A 19,666-nucleotide genomic window follows, 5' to 3' on the forward strand; every position below is an offset into this window, starting at 1 on the left:
ACGGAGTTCGTATGCGAAAGTTACGAATTTTTGATGTTTGATAAAGTAGTGTACGCCCAGCGTACTTGTGTAAGTACTTTGGAACCCATCACTCTCCCTACCCCTTTACATGAGTGCCACGTGTCGTAGGCTTGAAGCGTCCGATCTGATCCACTTCGTACGCCTCACATACAAAGTTACGCCCAGCGAAGAAGTTCGCGACGCAGTACGCCCCGCGTATTGGAGAATTACGCCCAACGTAATGCTGAGCTTCGGGTACTATAAATAGAAACTGAGGGCTTCCGTATTTTGGTTACAATTTTTACACTTTTACACCCTCTACTCTTTCTAAATTTACCCTAGCACCCCCCGAAGCCTAGGAATCATCCCCGACATCCGAAGCAAGTCCCGGCGTACTGAAGTTCCCGAGATAATCATATTTACAAGTCGAAACTCTGCCTGAGTAAGGCCTGGTTTTCAACTAAAATCTCCGGTTTCTTCACAGAAAGTCATATTTTAGAGTCGAAGTGCTGCCCAAATTAATACTTTAATTCCCGGTTATTTCACGGTGAGTTCAATATATAGGAACAATTGTATGTTTTATGCTATATGTGCTAAGTCCTTTTCTGTATTATTATCTCGTGTTATTGTTTCATGCTATTATGGTAGCAAAGTTGTACCTCTGACCATGTGATCGGTGAAAGGACTTAGATTCACGGTGGTATTGGTATGTAGCCTCTGGCTATGTAGAGCATGTCTCGTAAGAGAATGACTTCTACCCTTATGGCATTGGCAGATGGTTAGATAGGGCTAAAAGCATGAAATCAACCAAAATATTTAATCAGAAAGTGTATGTCTTCTGTGCCATTTGGGCCGAAGCTTTATTGATGTTTATCATGTATTGAAATTATTATGTCTTATTGATTGTATATATTTGAATGAAATCATGGATTGATACGGAAAGCTTGTCACATGATTCATATTTGTCTTTGTTGTTCCTTGTTCCCTTTGCTTCTACCACATTAAGTATATATATGGCATAATGTTATATTGTATCTTTTATTGAACTCACTAAGCGTCACCGCTTACCCCTCTCAGTGTTTAACAATTGTAGGTAATAAGCATCCAATATAGTCATATACTGATAGAAGATTTTGAATAGTTTAAAACTATTACTTTTGTATTTTGTACTCATGTATGTATAGAGCTATAGTATCCTGGGTAGTTATGTAATACATAACACTTTTTCATAGTCGGTTTGTATCTAGTCGTTTGTAATCAAATTATCAATGTAAAATATTATTTATGAATATGCATGTAGCATGTTTTGGAGTAACAATGTCACAAATATGAAAGTGTGGGTCTTTCAGTATGTCACTCTCTGAAAAAACCAGTTCGGACATACCGAGCCTAAGCCATAAGTTGGAAGCTGAAGTGCTAAGATCGGAACCAAAAACCATCTTGTGTGCCGAACAGAAGAAAGTTCACTCGAACCACTTTGAGGGACTATATGAACTGCGTAAAACATCTAATGAAGTCAAATCAAGGATCGTTGTTAATGAAAACGAAATAGCTTGTAATAGGCTAACGGATCATAACAACTCACACGACAAGACTAGTGACATTTCGTAAGTAAAACTTTTGTACCCTTGTCCCTTCTCGTATTATTAGAGATTAGACCGACTCCTTCTCGGATCACCCACATCGCCATTTCCCCATGCATAACGATATAAAAGCAAATTTGAACTTACAAAAGAGGTACACAAATCGATCTAATTAATGTTCATACCCTTTCACCTCTCTATCACACTTCTAACTTAAGCATCATAACGTTCTCTCGAGAGGCTCTTCTGGTAAATGTTTAACGTTTTATTATGCTCGATAGTTTGGCTCACCCCCTTGAGTGCTTCCAAGACAACAACCTCTCATCTAAGACGTGAAGAGTTCATGGGTGCATCCATTTGCAAGCCCGCCTGAATAAAGGACAAAATGTACTGTTTCGACTAACTCTTGAGCACATATCCATTATTGTCACACTCTTACAAGACTACCCATTATATTGTGACACCTAGTTCAGGTATGAAGTTATGTGTATCATGTTAAAGTTTTATGGCTTGAGTTTTATGAGTTTTGCCTTGCCACATACGGTGAAATGGTTTACCATGGGTTGGTATTTTCCATGTCACCACGGTACGGTAGGTAACTCACCACAATACAACACCACTATCGACTCAAACCCTAAGTCTCGGATCTTGAGCTTATTTAAAGAATGTTAGGGCTAGGGTTTCCCCTAACCCATACCTCCATTTACTCCAAAGATGATATCCCAAAACCCTAGTCTCTGCCTCTCATGTTCTAAGCCTCCTTTATGTGCATTTGGTGCATTTAGAGGAGGAAGTGGTGTTTTTGTAAGTCCTTGAGCCTTCAAGCAAGCCAACTCCAACATTCAAGCATCTCCTAGACATATGCAAGAATCATATATCTAATCTTTATGGTTTATTTTTTGATGATTTAGAAAATGAACAAGTTTATTAATGTTGTGTAAATTTGAGAGACTATGTCACACCCCTAAACCTGAACGACAAAAACATTCGGGGGCGGAGGACATCGTGTGCAGTATCATAACAATTGAATAGTAAAGAAAGTAAACACAACCATTGTCACACCCCCGAACCAAGGATGGTAGAAACGTCCGGGGGTGGAGGACTAAACACTTTAACTCAGATGAAGATGAACTCAACGAGTTCAAGGATGAACTCGACGAGTCGGCTGTAGAAGGTCCCAATTTTGTTTAAAGGAGAACTTGACGAGCTCTTGCTAGAATTATAGAGTAGGGTTGAAGTTTTAGTGATTATGGAACTCGGAAAGTTGTTGGGTCAACTCGGCGAATTGAGTCAACCAGATGTTGACTTTGACCCAAAAGTTGACTTTAAACAAAGTGTTGACCTTGACTTTGACTTTAACTTGAGTTGACCATGAAATGGTAATTAAGAAAGATGGTTATGTGTAGGAATTGAGAGGAGTTGATCCCGACAACGAGGACAATTCGGACACTTTACGACACTGAGGTGAGTTACCTTCCAGTAGAAGTGGGTTTAATGCACTAAGGCCGACCCACTAGTAAGAGCTATAGTAGAGATGATTGTCTTTGTGATAATTATCTGGTATGTTGCTATCTGTTATGATTATGTGCTAGTATGCTATGATGTTATGTGGTAGGAGGGGTAGGCTAGGCCCCAGTACCAGTCGAAAGGACCGAAGGGGTAGTTATTACCCAATTATGTTAGACAGTTTATGATATATGTGCTATGATATTATGTGGTAGTGGTAGAGCGGTGAAATAGTCCCCATATATCGGTCGAAAGGGCCGAAGGGGTAGGCCAGCACCCGGATATTCTAGGCAAAGTTACCGGTCGAAAGTACCGAAGGGGAGACCAACACCCTGATATGCTAGGCAGGATACCGGTCCACATGATCGAATGGGAGGCCATCACCTGATATGCTAGGTAAGGTACCAGTCGAAAGGACCAAAGGAGTAGTTAGTACCCAGTAATGTTATGTGTTATATGGTATGTGGTATGATAGGGGAACTCACTAAGCTTCGTGCTTATAGTTTTCAGTTTTGTTTCATGTACTTCTTCAATGAAGGGGAAAGAGCCGACGTGGTAGCTGGACATCACACACACAAAGGATTTCCGCACTATGACATTATTGGGATTGTACTATGACATTATTATTATTCCACGACATGTTTTATGACATTTGACATATGGGATTATGGATTGATATAATATCGATGATGTTTTTCAATAAACAGTTTTGTAAGTAACATAATAAAAAACAAAATTTTTGGTCTTGAAAATTGGAATTTTACAGTATTTTGGGAAAATTCTATTAATTTAGAATGGGAAATGTTTTGACATTTAGGATTTGGGTTGAGCCACTTGTCGGAGTTGGGAGTTATTCAAACTTCATTTAGACTATGAGGTGAGTTTTCCTCACTATATCCGTGGGTCTAAGACACCAGTTTTGGCCCACTAGATTATATATCCTGATAAAGATAGTGATATGATAGTTATATCATTTTATTAGATCCATATGATTATCTGTATTTACTAGCTCTGTTTTATGTTTGTTTGTTGCATATGTTGATATGTTGGGTTGGATTGAGGCGGTCCTACTTTGTGTTGTAGGCCAAGACACCCGCGGGCGACCATATAGGCTGTAGGCCCTACGAGGCACTCTAGTCAGGTTGGCGGCTCGATGAGCAGTCTGGATGGGTTGTAGGCCCTGCGAGACGGTCTAGTAATTCTGAAGGCTCGTTGAGCGGTCCAAATAGGTTATAGGTCATTCGAGGCAGTCCATTCAGGCCGATTGTCCATACTGTATGCTTTGTTGTTGTGGTGTGCTGGTACTTTGGGGAACTCACTAAGCTTTGACTTACAGTTTTAGTTTATGGTTTCAGGTACTTCCGAGGATCGTGGGAAGGCGAATGCGTGATCGTATATAATTTCCAATTTTTATGTCTTCGGGTCTTAGGAAAACTCTAATTTGAAATAATGCTTTTGAAACAATGATTTTTTTTTTTGTAAACAATATTGATTCATGGTTGGTTTTAAAATTATTTATTTATTTATTTTTTGTTGATTTTTGAAGTGTTACAGGGTTATATATTTATTTTAGAACAAATTTATTAACTTACCAACAACACTTTTATCTTTGTAAATTTATATATTTTATTCAAATATTTGATTAGTCATTACAATTTCAAATTATTAATAGTGTTTTCTTTATTAACCATAGTTTATGTATATCTAAAATGGAAAGTAATTATATGTTTTTTAGTGGATTTTAGTAGTTAAGTATAATTTGTTTTTTTTTCATACTTATTACTTAAAAATTACAATGTTAATCAAATTTAATAAAAATAACATTTTGATGAATCTTCATATTTTTGAAAGTTTAAAAATCTTATGTTACTAGACAAATAGAATTACTTTTGTATTCTTAAAATTTATGTTATTTTATTTTATCAACTGTGATTTAAACATAATTTATAATAAAAATTAATTGATATTATGGCTATTATGTTATAATTATAATATAATTATAAAAATATTAAAAGAATCATTATAGAATAAACTATCGGTTAAATATCCTACTTATAAGATCATCACAAATGTAAAAGTTAACAAATTAGATGAAAAAAATTTAATGTTTTACTCATGACAACCATTAAATGGATAGAAAAATTAATGCTTTACATATATTAAGTTAAATAGTATTTTTTGTTTTTTTAACGCGAATTTAATATATTCTTAAACTACACCTTTTGACTTGCACTTCAACCTAAAAAAAGACAAAAACGTATATCCACTTAAATCTCTTAAATTCATCATTCACAAGTCAAACCTCTCTTCTCGTCTTCATTCTTCGCGGCGGTATGACGATCTTTGTAAAAACCCTTACCGGCAAGACGATTACGTTGGAGGTCGAGAGTTCGGATAGAATCTATAACGTCAAAACCAAGATTCAGGACAAGGAAGGGATCCCTCCCGATCAGCAGTGGCTTTTCTTTGCCGGCAAACATCTAGTATATGATGGTAATACTCTTGCTGATTATAAAGTTCAGAAGGAATCTACGCTGCAACTCGGGATGAAGATCTTTTTCAGAACCCCAATGGGCAAGACCATCCCTTTAAAAGTTAAAAGCTCCGATACCATTGGTGAAGTGAAGGCCAAGCTTCAGGATATAGAGGGGATTCCGCTGCATCAACAACATCATTGCTGGGGAGAATCTCGAGAGTCCTAGAACTTTGGATGATTATAACCTCCAAAAAGAATCTATATTGCACCTGAGTCTACAGTTTGGAGATGAGATGAGGATTTTTGTGAAGACTTTAACAGGGAAGACGATCACGGTGGTTGTAAAGAGCTCGGATATCATTCGTGATGTGAAAGAAAAGATTGGAGATATAGATGGGACTCCATTGTCTCAATATCGATTGATCATTGCTGGAAAGAACCTCGAGGATTGTAGAACTTTGAGAGATTATAACATCAAAAAGGAATGGGAAAATGACTTAAAAGCCCAACGAAGTTTCCAAACCATTTAAAAAACCCCAATCAAGTTTTGTATGTTCAAAAAAACCTAACTAACTTAACATTTTGTCTAAAAAGTCCAACAAAGTTCTAAACCGTTCAGAAAATCCCAATTTTGTTTTGCTTAAATTCGTTGGGTTTTTTTTTCAACAGTCAAAACATGATTGGAGTTTTTTAAACGTTTTGGAAACTTCGTTGGTCTAACAAGTCATTTTTCCGATACGGTAATAAGCCACATCATATGATTATCTTATTTGACTTTCAGGAAAGTGTAACTTAGTTGGGCTTTTTAGACAAAATGTTAAGTTTGTTGGGTTTTTTTGAACAGACAAAACATAATTGGAGTTTTTTAAACGGTTTGGAAACTTCGTTGGGATTTTAAGTCATTTTCCCAAAAGGAATCTACAGTGTACCTTGTTCGATCCGGACAATGTGATATGAAGATTTTTGTTAAGATGCAGTTTGGGAACGCCATCACACTGGCGGTTGAGAGCTCAGAGACCATTTACAATGTGAAGGTAAAGATTATGGAGATAATACCTTGGATGGCACAGGATCACCAACGCTTAATCTTTGATAGAAAGCAACTCGAGGATGATGAAACTTTGAGGGATTATAACATCCAAAACGAGTCTACATTACATGTGTCTTTGAGGCTGGTAGGTGGTTTTTATTAGACGTTAGTTAAGACTTTCACAGGCAAAACCATGAAGCTAATGTGGGGGGTACTATGGGAGCATTGATGATTTGAAGAATCAAATTCAGGAAAAAGAAGGGATTCCACCGCATCACCAGCGTTTGTTCATTGCTGCAAAGAAGCTCGATGAGGATGGTAGAACTTTCGCTGATTATAACATCCAACAAGAATCTACATTGGATTTGGTTATGAGGTTGGGAGTATGTGATATGAAGATTTTTGTTCAGATTATGACATGGAAGACCATCACGCTGGAGGTGGAATTCTCGGACACCATTAAAGATGTGAAGGAAAAGATTGAGGAGAAAGAGGGCATTCCGCCTCATCAGCAGGAGCTTATATTTCGAGAGTCACAACTAGACAATGGACAGACTCTGGCAGATCATTTTATTGATGCGGGGGATACTCTCAAGCTTCTCCTCATGTAAGATGGAGTCTTACATTGTGTGTTGTCTTCTTGCTAATACCAATTTCTGAACTAAGTGTCTTTTATAGATGTTTTACTAAAGAATTCTGCGTGTCTTGGGTTTTTGATTTCTACTATCACATTAATGATATGAAATGAAATAACATGTAAACTATAAACCTTAATAAAAAAAAATCACAATATAATGTCCTCCAAGTAATATAGTTAGGGAATGGCATCAAAATGTTGTTGGGATTATTGCAAGTATACAACCATGAATAACATGGAAAGATAGTTGTTAAGAAGGACGAATGGAATGAACCACACCAGCAACAACCATTTTAAAGAAAATCAAAATATAATTTCCTTTAGGGTAGTTTTTAGTTTCAATACTTGATTAATGATTTCTCTAAGTTGCTTTGTTGAGAAACGTCAAATATCTTGTGAGAACAAGTCAATCTTCAGTATTCTTTTCAGATTTTGTAATTCCACTAGAATCAATGTTAGGTTATTCATGCTCTGGATTCAGCTGACTAGGTGATATGAAGAATCTGAGGCAATTTTTTATTGATATTTATCATGTGTTCACCTTGCATATAATGATGCAAATCAGGTGTAGAACACTGAAGTTTGATCTTCGGATGTTGACGTTTGATTCAGGAAATTACCTTGCTATTTTGGGTTTATGAGAAAAGTAATTTATTTCATCCTTTATCGGTTTATCCATTGCTTGTATTAGTTGGTTTGGGTACCCTTGGTTTTGGGGATATTTTGAAGGGAGGAGAAAACAAATTTGGTAACTCAACTAAAGTTAAATGTTGAAGGATTTAAAGAGCAGGTGCAAGTTGTTAGCCAAATTGGAAAAAGAAACCCGAGGCAAGGATTTCCTAATTATTGAAGAATTGATGTTACAATCGGACATAGAGATAGCAACGGGGGCGGGGAATCAATCCCCATCCCCATCTCCGAATTCTCATTGCAATCCCTATCCTCATCCCCGATATAAATAAACCCCTATCCCCACCCCCAACGGGGATTGGGGATCTCCCGTCGGGGAATTGGGGATTTCTTTTCCTCTTTTAATATGAAAACTTTTATATAAATAAAAACTGTAAATTTTAATTTTACCAGCATAAGTCTAAAGAATTTATAAAAATATAAAAATATTCAAAGTTTCGTAATGACCATTTCAAAAAGAAAAAAAATAGGAAAGCTAAATGACCATTCATGTAATTATGTGCAAGGTTTGCTCATTAGGTACCATCTCAAGGAAAAAAGTTTTGTAATGACCATTTCAAAATTACATGAATGATGATTTAGCTTTCCTGTTTCTTTTTGAAATGGTTATTACGAAACTTTTTTCCTTGAGATGGTACCTAAGGAGAAAACATTGCACATAATTACATGAATGGCCATTTAGCTTTCCCGTTTTTTTCAATTGGTCCTTACAATTTTTTTTCCTTAAGATGGTAGCTAAGGAGCAAACCTTGCACATAATTACATGAATGGTCATTTAGCTTTCTCGTTTTTTTTTAAATGGTCCTTACGAAACGTTTTTCCTTGAGATGGTACCTAAGGAGCAAACATGAAACAACGAAAATTTTAAAGCAAATTTTTCATTTCTAAAAATGTATTTTCATCCAAAACAAGGCATAAATATCCAACGTATCATGTCATAATACAATCATATAAATCCCAAGATCATAAATCATCCATCAGTGTGTACAGATCACGTCGGCGCCTTCCCACGGTCCTCGCTAGTACCTGAAACACATACGCAACAACTGTAAGCATAAATGCTTATTGAGTTCCCCAAAATACAACTTACGCACATACGCCTTTCCAGGCCCTGACCTTCCGGTCCATGTGTCTCAGGGGACTTCCGTCCCTGCTGGGTAAACCTTCCGGTCGTACCCACGCCAACCTTACGGTCCACATTACAACGCCTTCCGGCCCATAACATAATGCCTTCCAGCCCATATCAAGCATATCATACATAGCACACATAACAATCAACTTATCACATATAGCACATATGTCTCATACCATATCCGACCTTCCGGTCCCACAGTCAAAACCCTTCCGGGTATAGTATAGTGAGAAGACTCACCTCGTGAATATCGATAGCTAGCAAATCCTAGAATCACACGTGCTCGATCCTCCGAGCTACAATCTCCCTATATCATCATACGTCTCTTATTAACATTTTTACCACTAAGGTTGACTACCCTTTTTAAGTCAACACTAGTCAACTCTTGGTCAACGGTCAACTTTGACCGGACTCGGCGAGTCTAGACGTTTTCACAATCTCTCTAGGATTCCCTTTTGACACGTCGAGTACTCCCCCTGACTCGACGAGTTCCACCTGGAAGAATCGCGGGGCCACCCCGACTCAACTCGCCGAGTCTCAAGAACAACTCGGCGAGCCCCAGCTCAACTCAAACCACCTGTCAACCCTCTCCTACTCGCCCTGACTCACTGAGTCAACCTATGACTCGACTGGACCACTCACTGGGAGATCTGAAGGCAATCTTCAAGCTACTCGCTGAGTCTGATCATCGGACTCGGCGAGTCCATGCCATGCAATCACTCAAACTTGCTTCTAAGGTCAGATCTGTTCCAACAATTCATAGATCTGGCCTTCCTAGACTGATTCAACACGTAAAGTCCTTATCTTGGTGTTCATAACACACCCCATGGCTCATAAATGGCATTTTGACCTAAGGCATAAGGATTCCAATCCAAAACCTCCATTGGTTCACAAAAAGCTTGGGCAAAGGGACACTCTGGACCTCCAAGGGTCCAGATCTGGTCTAAATCGCTTAAGGGACCAAGGGGGCACTCGATCTAGCCACAAAAGGGCTCAACAAGCCCTAAATCAAATGAAAACATCAACATAGCAGAGGATAGTTCGAAGATATTACCTCAAATGCGATGCTCTGGACCCCAAACTCTCAGGAAGTGGCTCCTCTTGCCTTTCCTTAGCTGATCCTCCCTTTTCCTTGCAAGATGAAACCTCCAAGATCAATAATGGCCTCCTACTATGCTCCAAACGCTCGCACTCGATTAGGGTTTCACTCAAGGGACTGGTGAGCACAAATGACGGCCATAAGGCCCTTTAAATAGGCCCCAAACCCGAGAAATTAGGGTTTCATTAAACAGCGCGGACTCGCCGAGTCCAGGCGCGAACCCGCGTCCAGAACTGCGGTCCTACTCGGCGAGTCTGAGCTCCAACTCGCCGAGTCCCCTATCAAAACACCAAAAACATAAACATAAAAGATACCTGGAAATCCGGGCTGTTACAGCTCTCCCCCACTAGAACTAGACTTCGCCCTCGAAGTCTCGCTCTGAAAATAGCTCCGGATGCTGCTCACGCATCTCACGCTCCGGCTCCCAGGTCATCTCCGATCGCTTCCGATGTTGCCACTGAACCAACACCAGAGGTACCTCCTTGTTCCTCATAACCTTGATCTTCCGATCTCTGATGGCCACTGGTCTCTCGGCATAATTCAGGCTCGCATCCACCTGAATATGCTCTAATGGAACCACTGCCGACTCATTGGCTATACACTTCCTCAACTGCGACACATGAAAAGTGTCGTTAATCTGTCCCAACTCTGCTGGCAACTCCAAACGATAGGCTACCCGGCCTACCCTCGCAATCACACGAAATGGTCCAATATACCGGGGCCCCAACTGGCCCCTCTTCCTGAATCGGATCACTCCTTTCCAAGGAGAGACCTTCAGGAGAATGAGATCGCCGACCTGAAACTCAAGCTCGGATCGACGTCGGTCCGCATAACTCTTCTGTCGGCTTTGAGCGGTCAACAACCTCTGTCTGACCTGCTGAATCTACTCTGTCGTCTGAAGCACGATCTCTGTACTGCCCATCACCCTCTGCCCAACCTCTCCCCAACAAATGGGGGTCCGACACCTCCTCCCGTACAACAGCTCAAAGGGCGGCATACCAATGCTCGAATGATGACTGTTGTTGTAGGAAAACTCTGCCAAGGGTATATACACATCCCAGCTACCCCCAAAATCCAACACACATGCTCGGAGCATGTCCTCAAGCGTCTGAATCGTCCGCTCACTCTGACCGTCTGTCTGGGGATGATATGCGGTACTAAAATGCAGTCTAGTACCCAACTCCTCATGAAATTTCTTCCAGAATCTGGAAGTGAAACGCACATCACAGTCCGAAACAATCGAGATCGGCACCCCATGCCGAGATACCACTTCCCTCACATACACCTCTGCCAACTTTTCCGCTGAAGAACTCTCACTGATGGCAAGGAAGTGTGCGCTCTTCGTCAACCTGTCCACAATCACCCAAATTGCATCAACTGCTCTGGCAGTCCTCGGCAATTTGGTGATAAAATCCATGGTGATTTGTTCCCACTTCCACTCGGGAACCTCCAATGGCTGCAACTTGCCATGCGGTCTCTGGTGCACGGCCTTAACCCTACGACAGGTCAAGCACCTCTCAACAAACCATGCGACGTCCCTCTTCATACAGTGCCACCAATACTTTTTCCTCAAATCCAAATACATTTTCGTAGCCCCCGGATGGATCGAAAATTTCGACCGATGAGCCTCTTCCATCAAAGTAATACGCGTACCGCCCACAAACGGTACCCAAATCCGACCCTGAAAAGTCATAAGCCCTCGCCCATCCGTAACGAACTCCGAAACCAACCCAACGACTCGCTCCTTCTTCTGCATCTCCGATTGCACAGCCTCGGCCTGTGCCCCACGAGTGGCATCCAATACCGGAGCTATCACGGTCAATCTCAAACATATATCCCGCAGTGGAGTGCTCTCCGCCCTGCGGCTCAACGCATCGGCTACCACATTAGCCTTGCCTGGGTGGTACAGGATCTCACAATCATAATCCTTGACCACATCCAACCACCTCCTCTTCCACATATTTAGGTTGGGTTGATCCATCAAGTACCTCAAACTCTTATGGTCCGTGTATATCGTACACTGAACCCCATACAAGTAGTGACGCCAAATCTTGAGGGCGAACACTACTGCCCCCAACTCTAGATCATGAGTGGGATATCTCGTCTCATGAGGCTTCAGCTGCCTCGATGCATATGCTATCACATGCCCCCTCTGCATCAGTACCGCTCCCAGCCCCAAAATCGATGCATCACAATATACTACAAAATCCTCCATCCCTTCCGGGAGAGCTTATACCGAGGCTTCGCACAACCTTTGGCGAAGTGTCTCAAAGGAGGTCTGCTGCTCGGGACCCCATGAAAAAGCAACACCCTTCCGGGTCAATCTGGTGAGTGGCACTGCGATCTTGGAGAAATCCTTGATAAATCTCCGATAATACCCTGCCAACCCAAGGAAACTCCTGATCTCAGAGGGTGACTTCGGCACTTCCCAATTCATCACCGCCTCAACCTTGGCCGGATCGACCAGTATCCCTTCCTGGTTAACAAGATGTCCTAAGAACTGGACCTCCCGTAACCAGAAATCACACTTGGAGAACTTTGCATAAAGTTTCTCCGATCTCAGGACCTCAAGGACCTCCCTCAAATGCTCCTCATGCTGCTCTCTAGATCTCGAATATACCAGAATATCATCGATAAATACAATCACCGATCGATCCAACACCGGCCTACATACTCTATTCATGAGATCCATGAACACCGTCGGGGCATTGGTGAGCCCAAAAGGCATCACCACAAACTCATAATATCCATAACGCGTCCTGAACGCTGTCTTCTGGACGTCCTCATCCCGCACTCTCACCTGATGATATCCAGACCTCAAATCGATCTTGGAGAACCAAGATGCTCCCTGCAACTGATCGAACAAATCGTCGATCCTCGGTAATGGGTAACGGTTCTTGACCGTCAGCTTGTTCAACTCCCGGTAATCAATGCACATCCGGTGTGAACCATCCTTCTTCCTGACGAACAAAATAGGTGCTCCCCACGGCGAGCTGCTCGGCCTAATAAATCCCTTCCCCAGCAGCTCCTGAAGCTGCGAGGATAACTCTTGCATCTCTGGAGGTGCAAGACAATAAGGCACCTTAGCGATAGGCGCGGCCCCCAGGACCAAGTCGATACTGAGCTCCACTTGCCTCACAGGAGGCACACCCGGCAACTTGTCGGGAAAGACATCAGGAAACGCACGCACCACCGGAACCTCCTCAACTGAACTCGGCCTCCTGGAAGTCTCTCGCGTATCCACCACATACGCCACAAAACTCTTACAACCCTGTTGTAGACACTGCCTCGCCCTAGCGGCCGAACAAAAAGCTGATCCCGAACGTGTACCCTCGCCGTACACCGAAAGAACTCCCCCACTAGGTTCTCGTATAGTCACCAACTGACGCTCGCAGTCGATAACCGCGCCTAATCTGCTCAACCAGTCCATGCCCACAATGACACAGACATCACCCATCTCAATAGGAACCAGATCAACCGGAAACTCAACCCCGAAAATCTCTAACACACATCCACAGAGAACCTCCGTGGCACAAATCACTCTCTTGTCAGCTATAGAAACTCTCAGAGGCCAACTCAACGGCTCACGGCTAACACTGATATGCTGACTAAAGGCCAAAGATACAAAAGACCGACTCGCACCCGAGTCAAATAACACTAAAGCAGGTACAAAGTTCACAAGGAAAGTACCTACACATAACATAACATAACCATAATATCTCAACATCAAAATAAATACATGAAATAAAGTATACCTTCCACAACATCAGGCGCAGCGCGGACCTCCTCCGCAGTCAACTGGAAAGCTCTCCCACGAGCCCTCGGGGCCTCGGCCTTCACTGGTCGAATCTTAGTAGCCCTGGCAGCAGGTGCAGATCCCTGATGAAGCTTAGGGCACTCGGCCTTCTGATGGCCGGTCTGGTTGCAATGAAAGCAAACCATAAACCCCTTGGGGAAATCCCTAGCGATGTGCCCTTCCTTGCCACACTTGTAGCAAGCACCTGATCGACATGTCCCCTCGTGACCCTTGCCGCACTTTCCGCAAGTGCGGCCCTTCGGACCTCCCGTCCTCGAATCGGCGGACTTAGTCCGCTTGGCTGCCGGCTGAGACTGAGCCGGCCGCCGATCCACCCGTTGAGACTCGGCCTCCTCCCTGGCCTGGGTCTCCAACTCGATCTCGCGCTTCCTGGCATTCGCCTGAAGCTCAGCAAAGGTATGATATGTTGAGTTTGACACGAACTCCTGGATATCCCTCCTCAACACACCCAAATACCGGCTCATCCGAGCCTGCTCTGTGGACACCTGCTCGGGGCAGAACATCGCCCTCTCATGAAACTTCCGCACGATCACCGTAACTGAATCAGTACCCTGCTTGAGGGTCAAGAACTCCTGAACCAACCATTCCCTCTCCATCGGGGGAACATACTCGTCTCTGAACATAGAGGTAAACCTCTCCCACGTCACAGCTGAAATCTCTGCCAAAGTGAAGTTCGCCGTCACGAACTTCCTCCAATCCTTCGCTCCCAGATGGAGCTGGTTCAAGGCGAACCGTACTCTCAGATGCTCCGGACATGAACAAGTGTAGAAGCATCCCTCGATATCAGCAATCCATCTTGTCGCAGCGATCGGATCCTGCGTCCCGTCAAACTCAGGTGGCTTCGTGTTGCTGAACTCCCGATACAACAACGAGTCACCTCCCTGTGGTCTGGCAGCGGCCACAGCTGCGGTAGCTGCAGCGGCTGCAGCCTCAGTCAACGCGGCGTACCGCTCATCAAAGGTCTCCATCAAAGTGGTCTTAATAGACCCAAACATCTCCGGAATCTCAGCCCGGATCGCTGCAGCCACCTCCTCATGAATCATCTGACGTATCTCCTCGTCACTCACACTGCTCGTACTCGGTCTGTGGCGTGATCCAACCATCATGCCTCTGAAATACAACATAGAACTATCAGAGACTCTATCGAGCATAATCACACTCGATAACGCAACCCTACTTAGTCTCCGATACCCAGGGATTCTTACTTGGGTCGCCCACTGACCCGGTGTCTTCGGTAGTACGGGCCCAATACTACCGACCACACCGCATCAGCATTCATCCCAAGTCCTCCTCCCCAAACCCCGGATCCTGAGTACTGTACTCTTGTTATGCACTAACCACCCGCTCGCTCACAAAGCATCTCATAGCAACAGACTTCCCTAGACTAAGGCATCACAAATCAGGCCACTTTAGTCCTATCATGTAAACATATTCATGTATCAGATAAGCATATGTATATGTACTCATGTATCAGGTAATGTACTAGTGTAGACTCATGAATGAACTGACTCTTGTGTGATTCCTTGTAACAGGAATAATGTTTGATATCTTCAAATTATCCCTAAGATAATTTACTGAAAGGTAATTGGTTGTTCAAGTAGGTTTATACACTCTTACCACTCAAGGGTGTGGGAAACTAAATGAAAGATGTAAACTATAACATCAATACATATATAAGAATATAAGTGTATATGCATAGTTTAGTTCAATAATGTAAAATGTTTTCGTAAGACATCTAAGGGTTTTGAACAAATAAAAAGTGACTTGATGTCATTTTGATAAACCTTTCAAAAGTAATACATTTGATAACAAAGTATTTTTAAAGATAGAAAACCATTTCATGCATCACATTTTGTAGTATGTGAAATCTGTTGAATGAAAACACAGTTATAAAATACATATAGATGATTTAATAACATGCTGTTTTCTACTTGTATTCCCCCCATTAAAGCATTTAAAATCATTTAAAATATTGATTAGGGGTATGAACTCACCTGTAGATGGTGGTTTGGATGAACTGGACGGTGTAGGATTGTTAGGTGTCAAGTGAGGACTTGTACACACACTACGATCCTAATGAACATATAATCACACATATATGCACTCAATTAGTCTTAAATTACTAATTGATAATGTTAAGACATCCTAGAACATAATAAACACTTTATATAAGTGTTTTAATCCCTAAGGATTGCATCTAAGCTATTGTGGGACAAGGTACTTGGGTTTAGGGTTCCAAAGGACCCCATACTTGAGTTTACTCTCCATATAAACTCACCCATGGAGTTTACAGTTGTAAACTCTTGAGTTTACGGCCGTAAACTCCCAAACTTGGTGTTATTTTGTGTTTTGAAGTTCTAAATGATCCTTAGAATTATTCCAACTTGGTGGTTAAATTCTTGGAAGGGTTGAAGGCCTAGAAATACCCCTTTGAGGAGTTTACGGCCTTAAGGCCATTTCCTTTAGAGTTTTCGTCCGTAAACTCTTAAGGATGGGTGTTTTTTATGCTTTCAAGTCTCATACACATGTAGTATAGGTCTTAAACATTTATCCCAAGCATATGAAGGCCTTAGGCACACTTTGGTGCCCTTCTTTGATGTTCACGGCCCAAGAACCTTATTAGGGCCGTGAACTCACTTTGAGGGGTGATTTTGATGTGTTTTGGTCCTTGATTTAAGTGGGAACAATTCCTAGTAAATGTCCAAGGCTTTAGGTGCCTTAAAAGCACCCTTTTGTCCATGATTTTGGAGTTCACGGTCCAAGATCTTCTTGGGCCGTGAACACCCAAAACTTGATGATTCTTGGTTGTTTTCATGTCCCTAACACACATATATATGAGTCCAAGGTAGTATCATATCACAAGGGAAGGTCTAGGCATTGTTTCGGGAGTTTACCGCCCAAGAACACCTTGGGGAGTAAACTCCTAAATCTAGTGATTTAGCCATCTAAATCATGTTATAAACACATAATAAGCTTTATAACACTACTAGAGAGAGTTACTCACGTTTTGGTATAAAAACCCGAAGATCCGTGAGAGAGAAAATGGCTTTTCTCTAGTTGGAAATGCGAATAATGAATGAATTTGGTTCAGAATTCTATTTATAGTCCTGAGATATTTTTGGCAGAAAATAATTTTACTCCCAAAATGATCTCTAATATAATACAGTGATGGAATAATAGAGTTGCACTAAACCCTAGTGCATCCACTCTCCTGATATCTCCTTAAGTGTAAACCCTGAATTACTCAAACTTACACGAAAAAGTCTGAAAATTAATTGTGACTGCTATAATTTCTATTGAAGTGATATTGTTTGTCCATAATGGAAATTTCGGGTTGTCACAGTTACACAGTCCAACAAAACCCAATATATGGCCTAATTTCTAGTTAGGACCAATCCCTTCACATGCGGCCTTAGCCAAAGACCCAATAATGCTTATCTAATCCAAGGGTTCAATTCCGGATGGCCCACTAAGGCCCAAGGCTCCAGCCCATGAAAATGACCCAAACGGAGGCCTAAATAATGCAAAGCGCAAATCCAGTAAGTATGCAGGGCGTACTCATCTATACGCTAAGCGTACAGGCTGTATGGCTTGTATGCTACGCGTACGAGTTTGTACGCCTAACGTACCTTCCTGTTAAGCCATAATCCAAAAAGCTCTTAAGTCCTTAAGACCTAGGGCTTCAAGTCACAGATCTGAGTCCAATGAAATGTCTAAACCCATAAATTCGACCACTTGGTGGCTTGCATGGCCCCAAATGGGCCCAAAATTGGAATATGACAAACTATTTGAATAAAAGTGACCAATACTTATGCATGATGCTTCAAAGCCTCAAAGGTAGTAACTTTCTAACTTAGGGTTCAAATAATGCCAAGGGTGGAAACCCTAAGCTTAGAAAATGATCTAAAACCATAAAACTTCATTCTTTGGACCAAAGAGGTCCAAAAACACAACTCAAAAGATCTAAGCATTCATAGAGCATGTTCAAGACTTTATACCTTAAAAAGGTCTGAAATGAAGAAACAATCCCAGAACTACAACTCCTCCTTTAGAACACCACTTTTCTTTGTTCTTCACTTCCTTGGAGAATGGATCAACACACTAAAAATGCTCTCAAGAGGCCTTCAAATCACAAGAACACACAAATATGGATTAGGGTTTCGTGGGAGTAGCTTAAGGGTGAGAGGGAGGCTGGACTTTAAGGAATAATGTTCTTTATATAGGGATCAAACCTTAAATTTAGGGTTTTGGGGACTACACACGTACGTTTCACGTAAGTGCATGGAATGCGCGATCAACTTACATCAATACGCTACGCGTACATAGGGTGGTACGCCCAGCATACGGGACCCGTTAAGCCCATTTTGCAAGGATCGAATGGATTCAAGCCCAATCAATATAAAATAATTAATCCAATACATAAATAATACCTTGGTGAATTATCAAGTGTTACAATTCTGTTGGGTTTTGAGCATTCTAACACTTCCTAAGTGTACATGCAACCCTAAATACCTTGGATCTATGTTTTCTCTATTATACATGCAAATAAGAACATCCAAGGTATTATCCTAATCTAGCATACAAAAACTATGAATGTAACAAGATAGAATACATACCTCTTGATGTAGCTTGATGTCTTCAAGCTTTAAGAGCTTAGCCCCAATAGTGTGGCAGCCTCAAGTGGAATCACAAATCACCAAGACACCTTGGAATACTTTAGAGAATATGATTACTTGGTGTATCCACACTAGTGCCTATTTCACCAACCAAAGACATCTTTATATAGTATGGAGGATTAGGGTTAAACCCTAATACCCATGACCTTTCATTTCCTAGGATCCATGGGTTAAACACTCCATGGACTATCCATGAAAGCTTAGCCCAACCTAAATGAACTTGGCCCATTCCATATATATAAGAGTCCATATTTAATTAGTTCCTTTTGATCACTTAATTAATTATAAATTAATTCTTGATCAATACTAATTAAATAATATGATTCCATATTAATATATTAGAACTTATAATATATTAATATTAATCATAAACATACTATTCTCAAAAGATTATCCATATAAATTGTGTCGGTGAAGTGCAACCCAAATGGACCATGCCGGGTCGGGTCAAGTACATACCAAATATAGTTATGGACTTAGACATTAATCCAACAGTCTCCCACTTGGATAAGTCTAAAACTATTATTGCGTATGACTTCAAACCTAACTGGCAATCGTCGCTCTTAAAGCTGCTGTCGAACTCTGATCTTGTCAACGAACTTGTCCATTAGATAAGGGATCATATATTCCTCCATTCTAGATATCATATGGACTGAGACATGGATTATAATCATTCTCTCTGTCCATTTGTTGTTTCCCGATTTCCGATTTATGACGACTGACTAATTGAACAAATCAAATCAGTCCTGGCCCGGCCGAGCACTTCCATTTGTCATCATCAAATCATCGAGGGGCCCACAGATATCGCTTTTATCCCGAAGGTAAAAGGAATGGATAAACTTCGACTCATATGGCTTGTTCTACTACTTGTTGAATCATACACAAAGGCACGTTTTATAGCACCGAGTTACCAAACGCGTTTTCGTGCAATCAATGTACAACCAACTCATAGTAACAACTCATATCTCTAGGTTTGAAGAATATAAGATATTATCGTCTCATGATCACTCGTGATAAAAT

General features: G+C 41.4%; 1 pseudogene; it reads left to right on the forward strand.

Annotated features, from left to right (window-relative positions):
- Positions 1-5,409: 5,409 nt before the first annotated feature.
- On the forward strand, positions 5,410-7,206 carry LOC145051303 (polyubiquitin-like; annotated as a pseudogene).
- Positions 7,207-19,666: the final 12,460 nt, after the last annotated feature.

Source organism: Lactuca serriola, chromosome 5 (genome assembly GCF_051521515.1).
Source record: "Lactuca serriola cultivar US96UC23 chromosome 5, Lser_US96UC23_V15, whole genome shotgun sequence".
Lineage (NCBI taxonomy): Eukaryota > Viridiplantae > Streptophyta > Magnoliopsida > Asterales > Asteraceae > Lactuca > Lactuca serriola.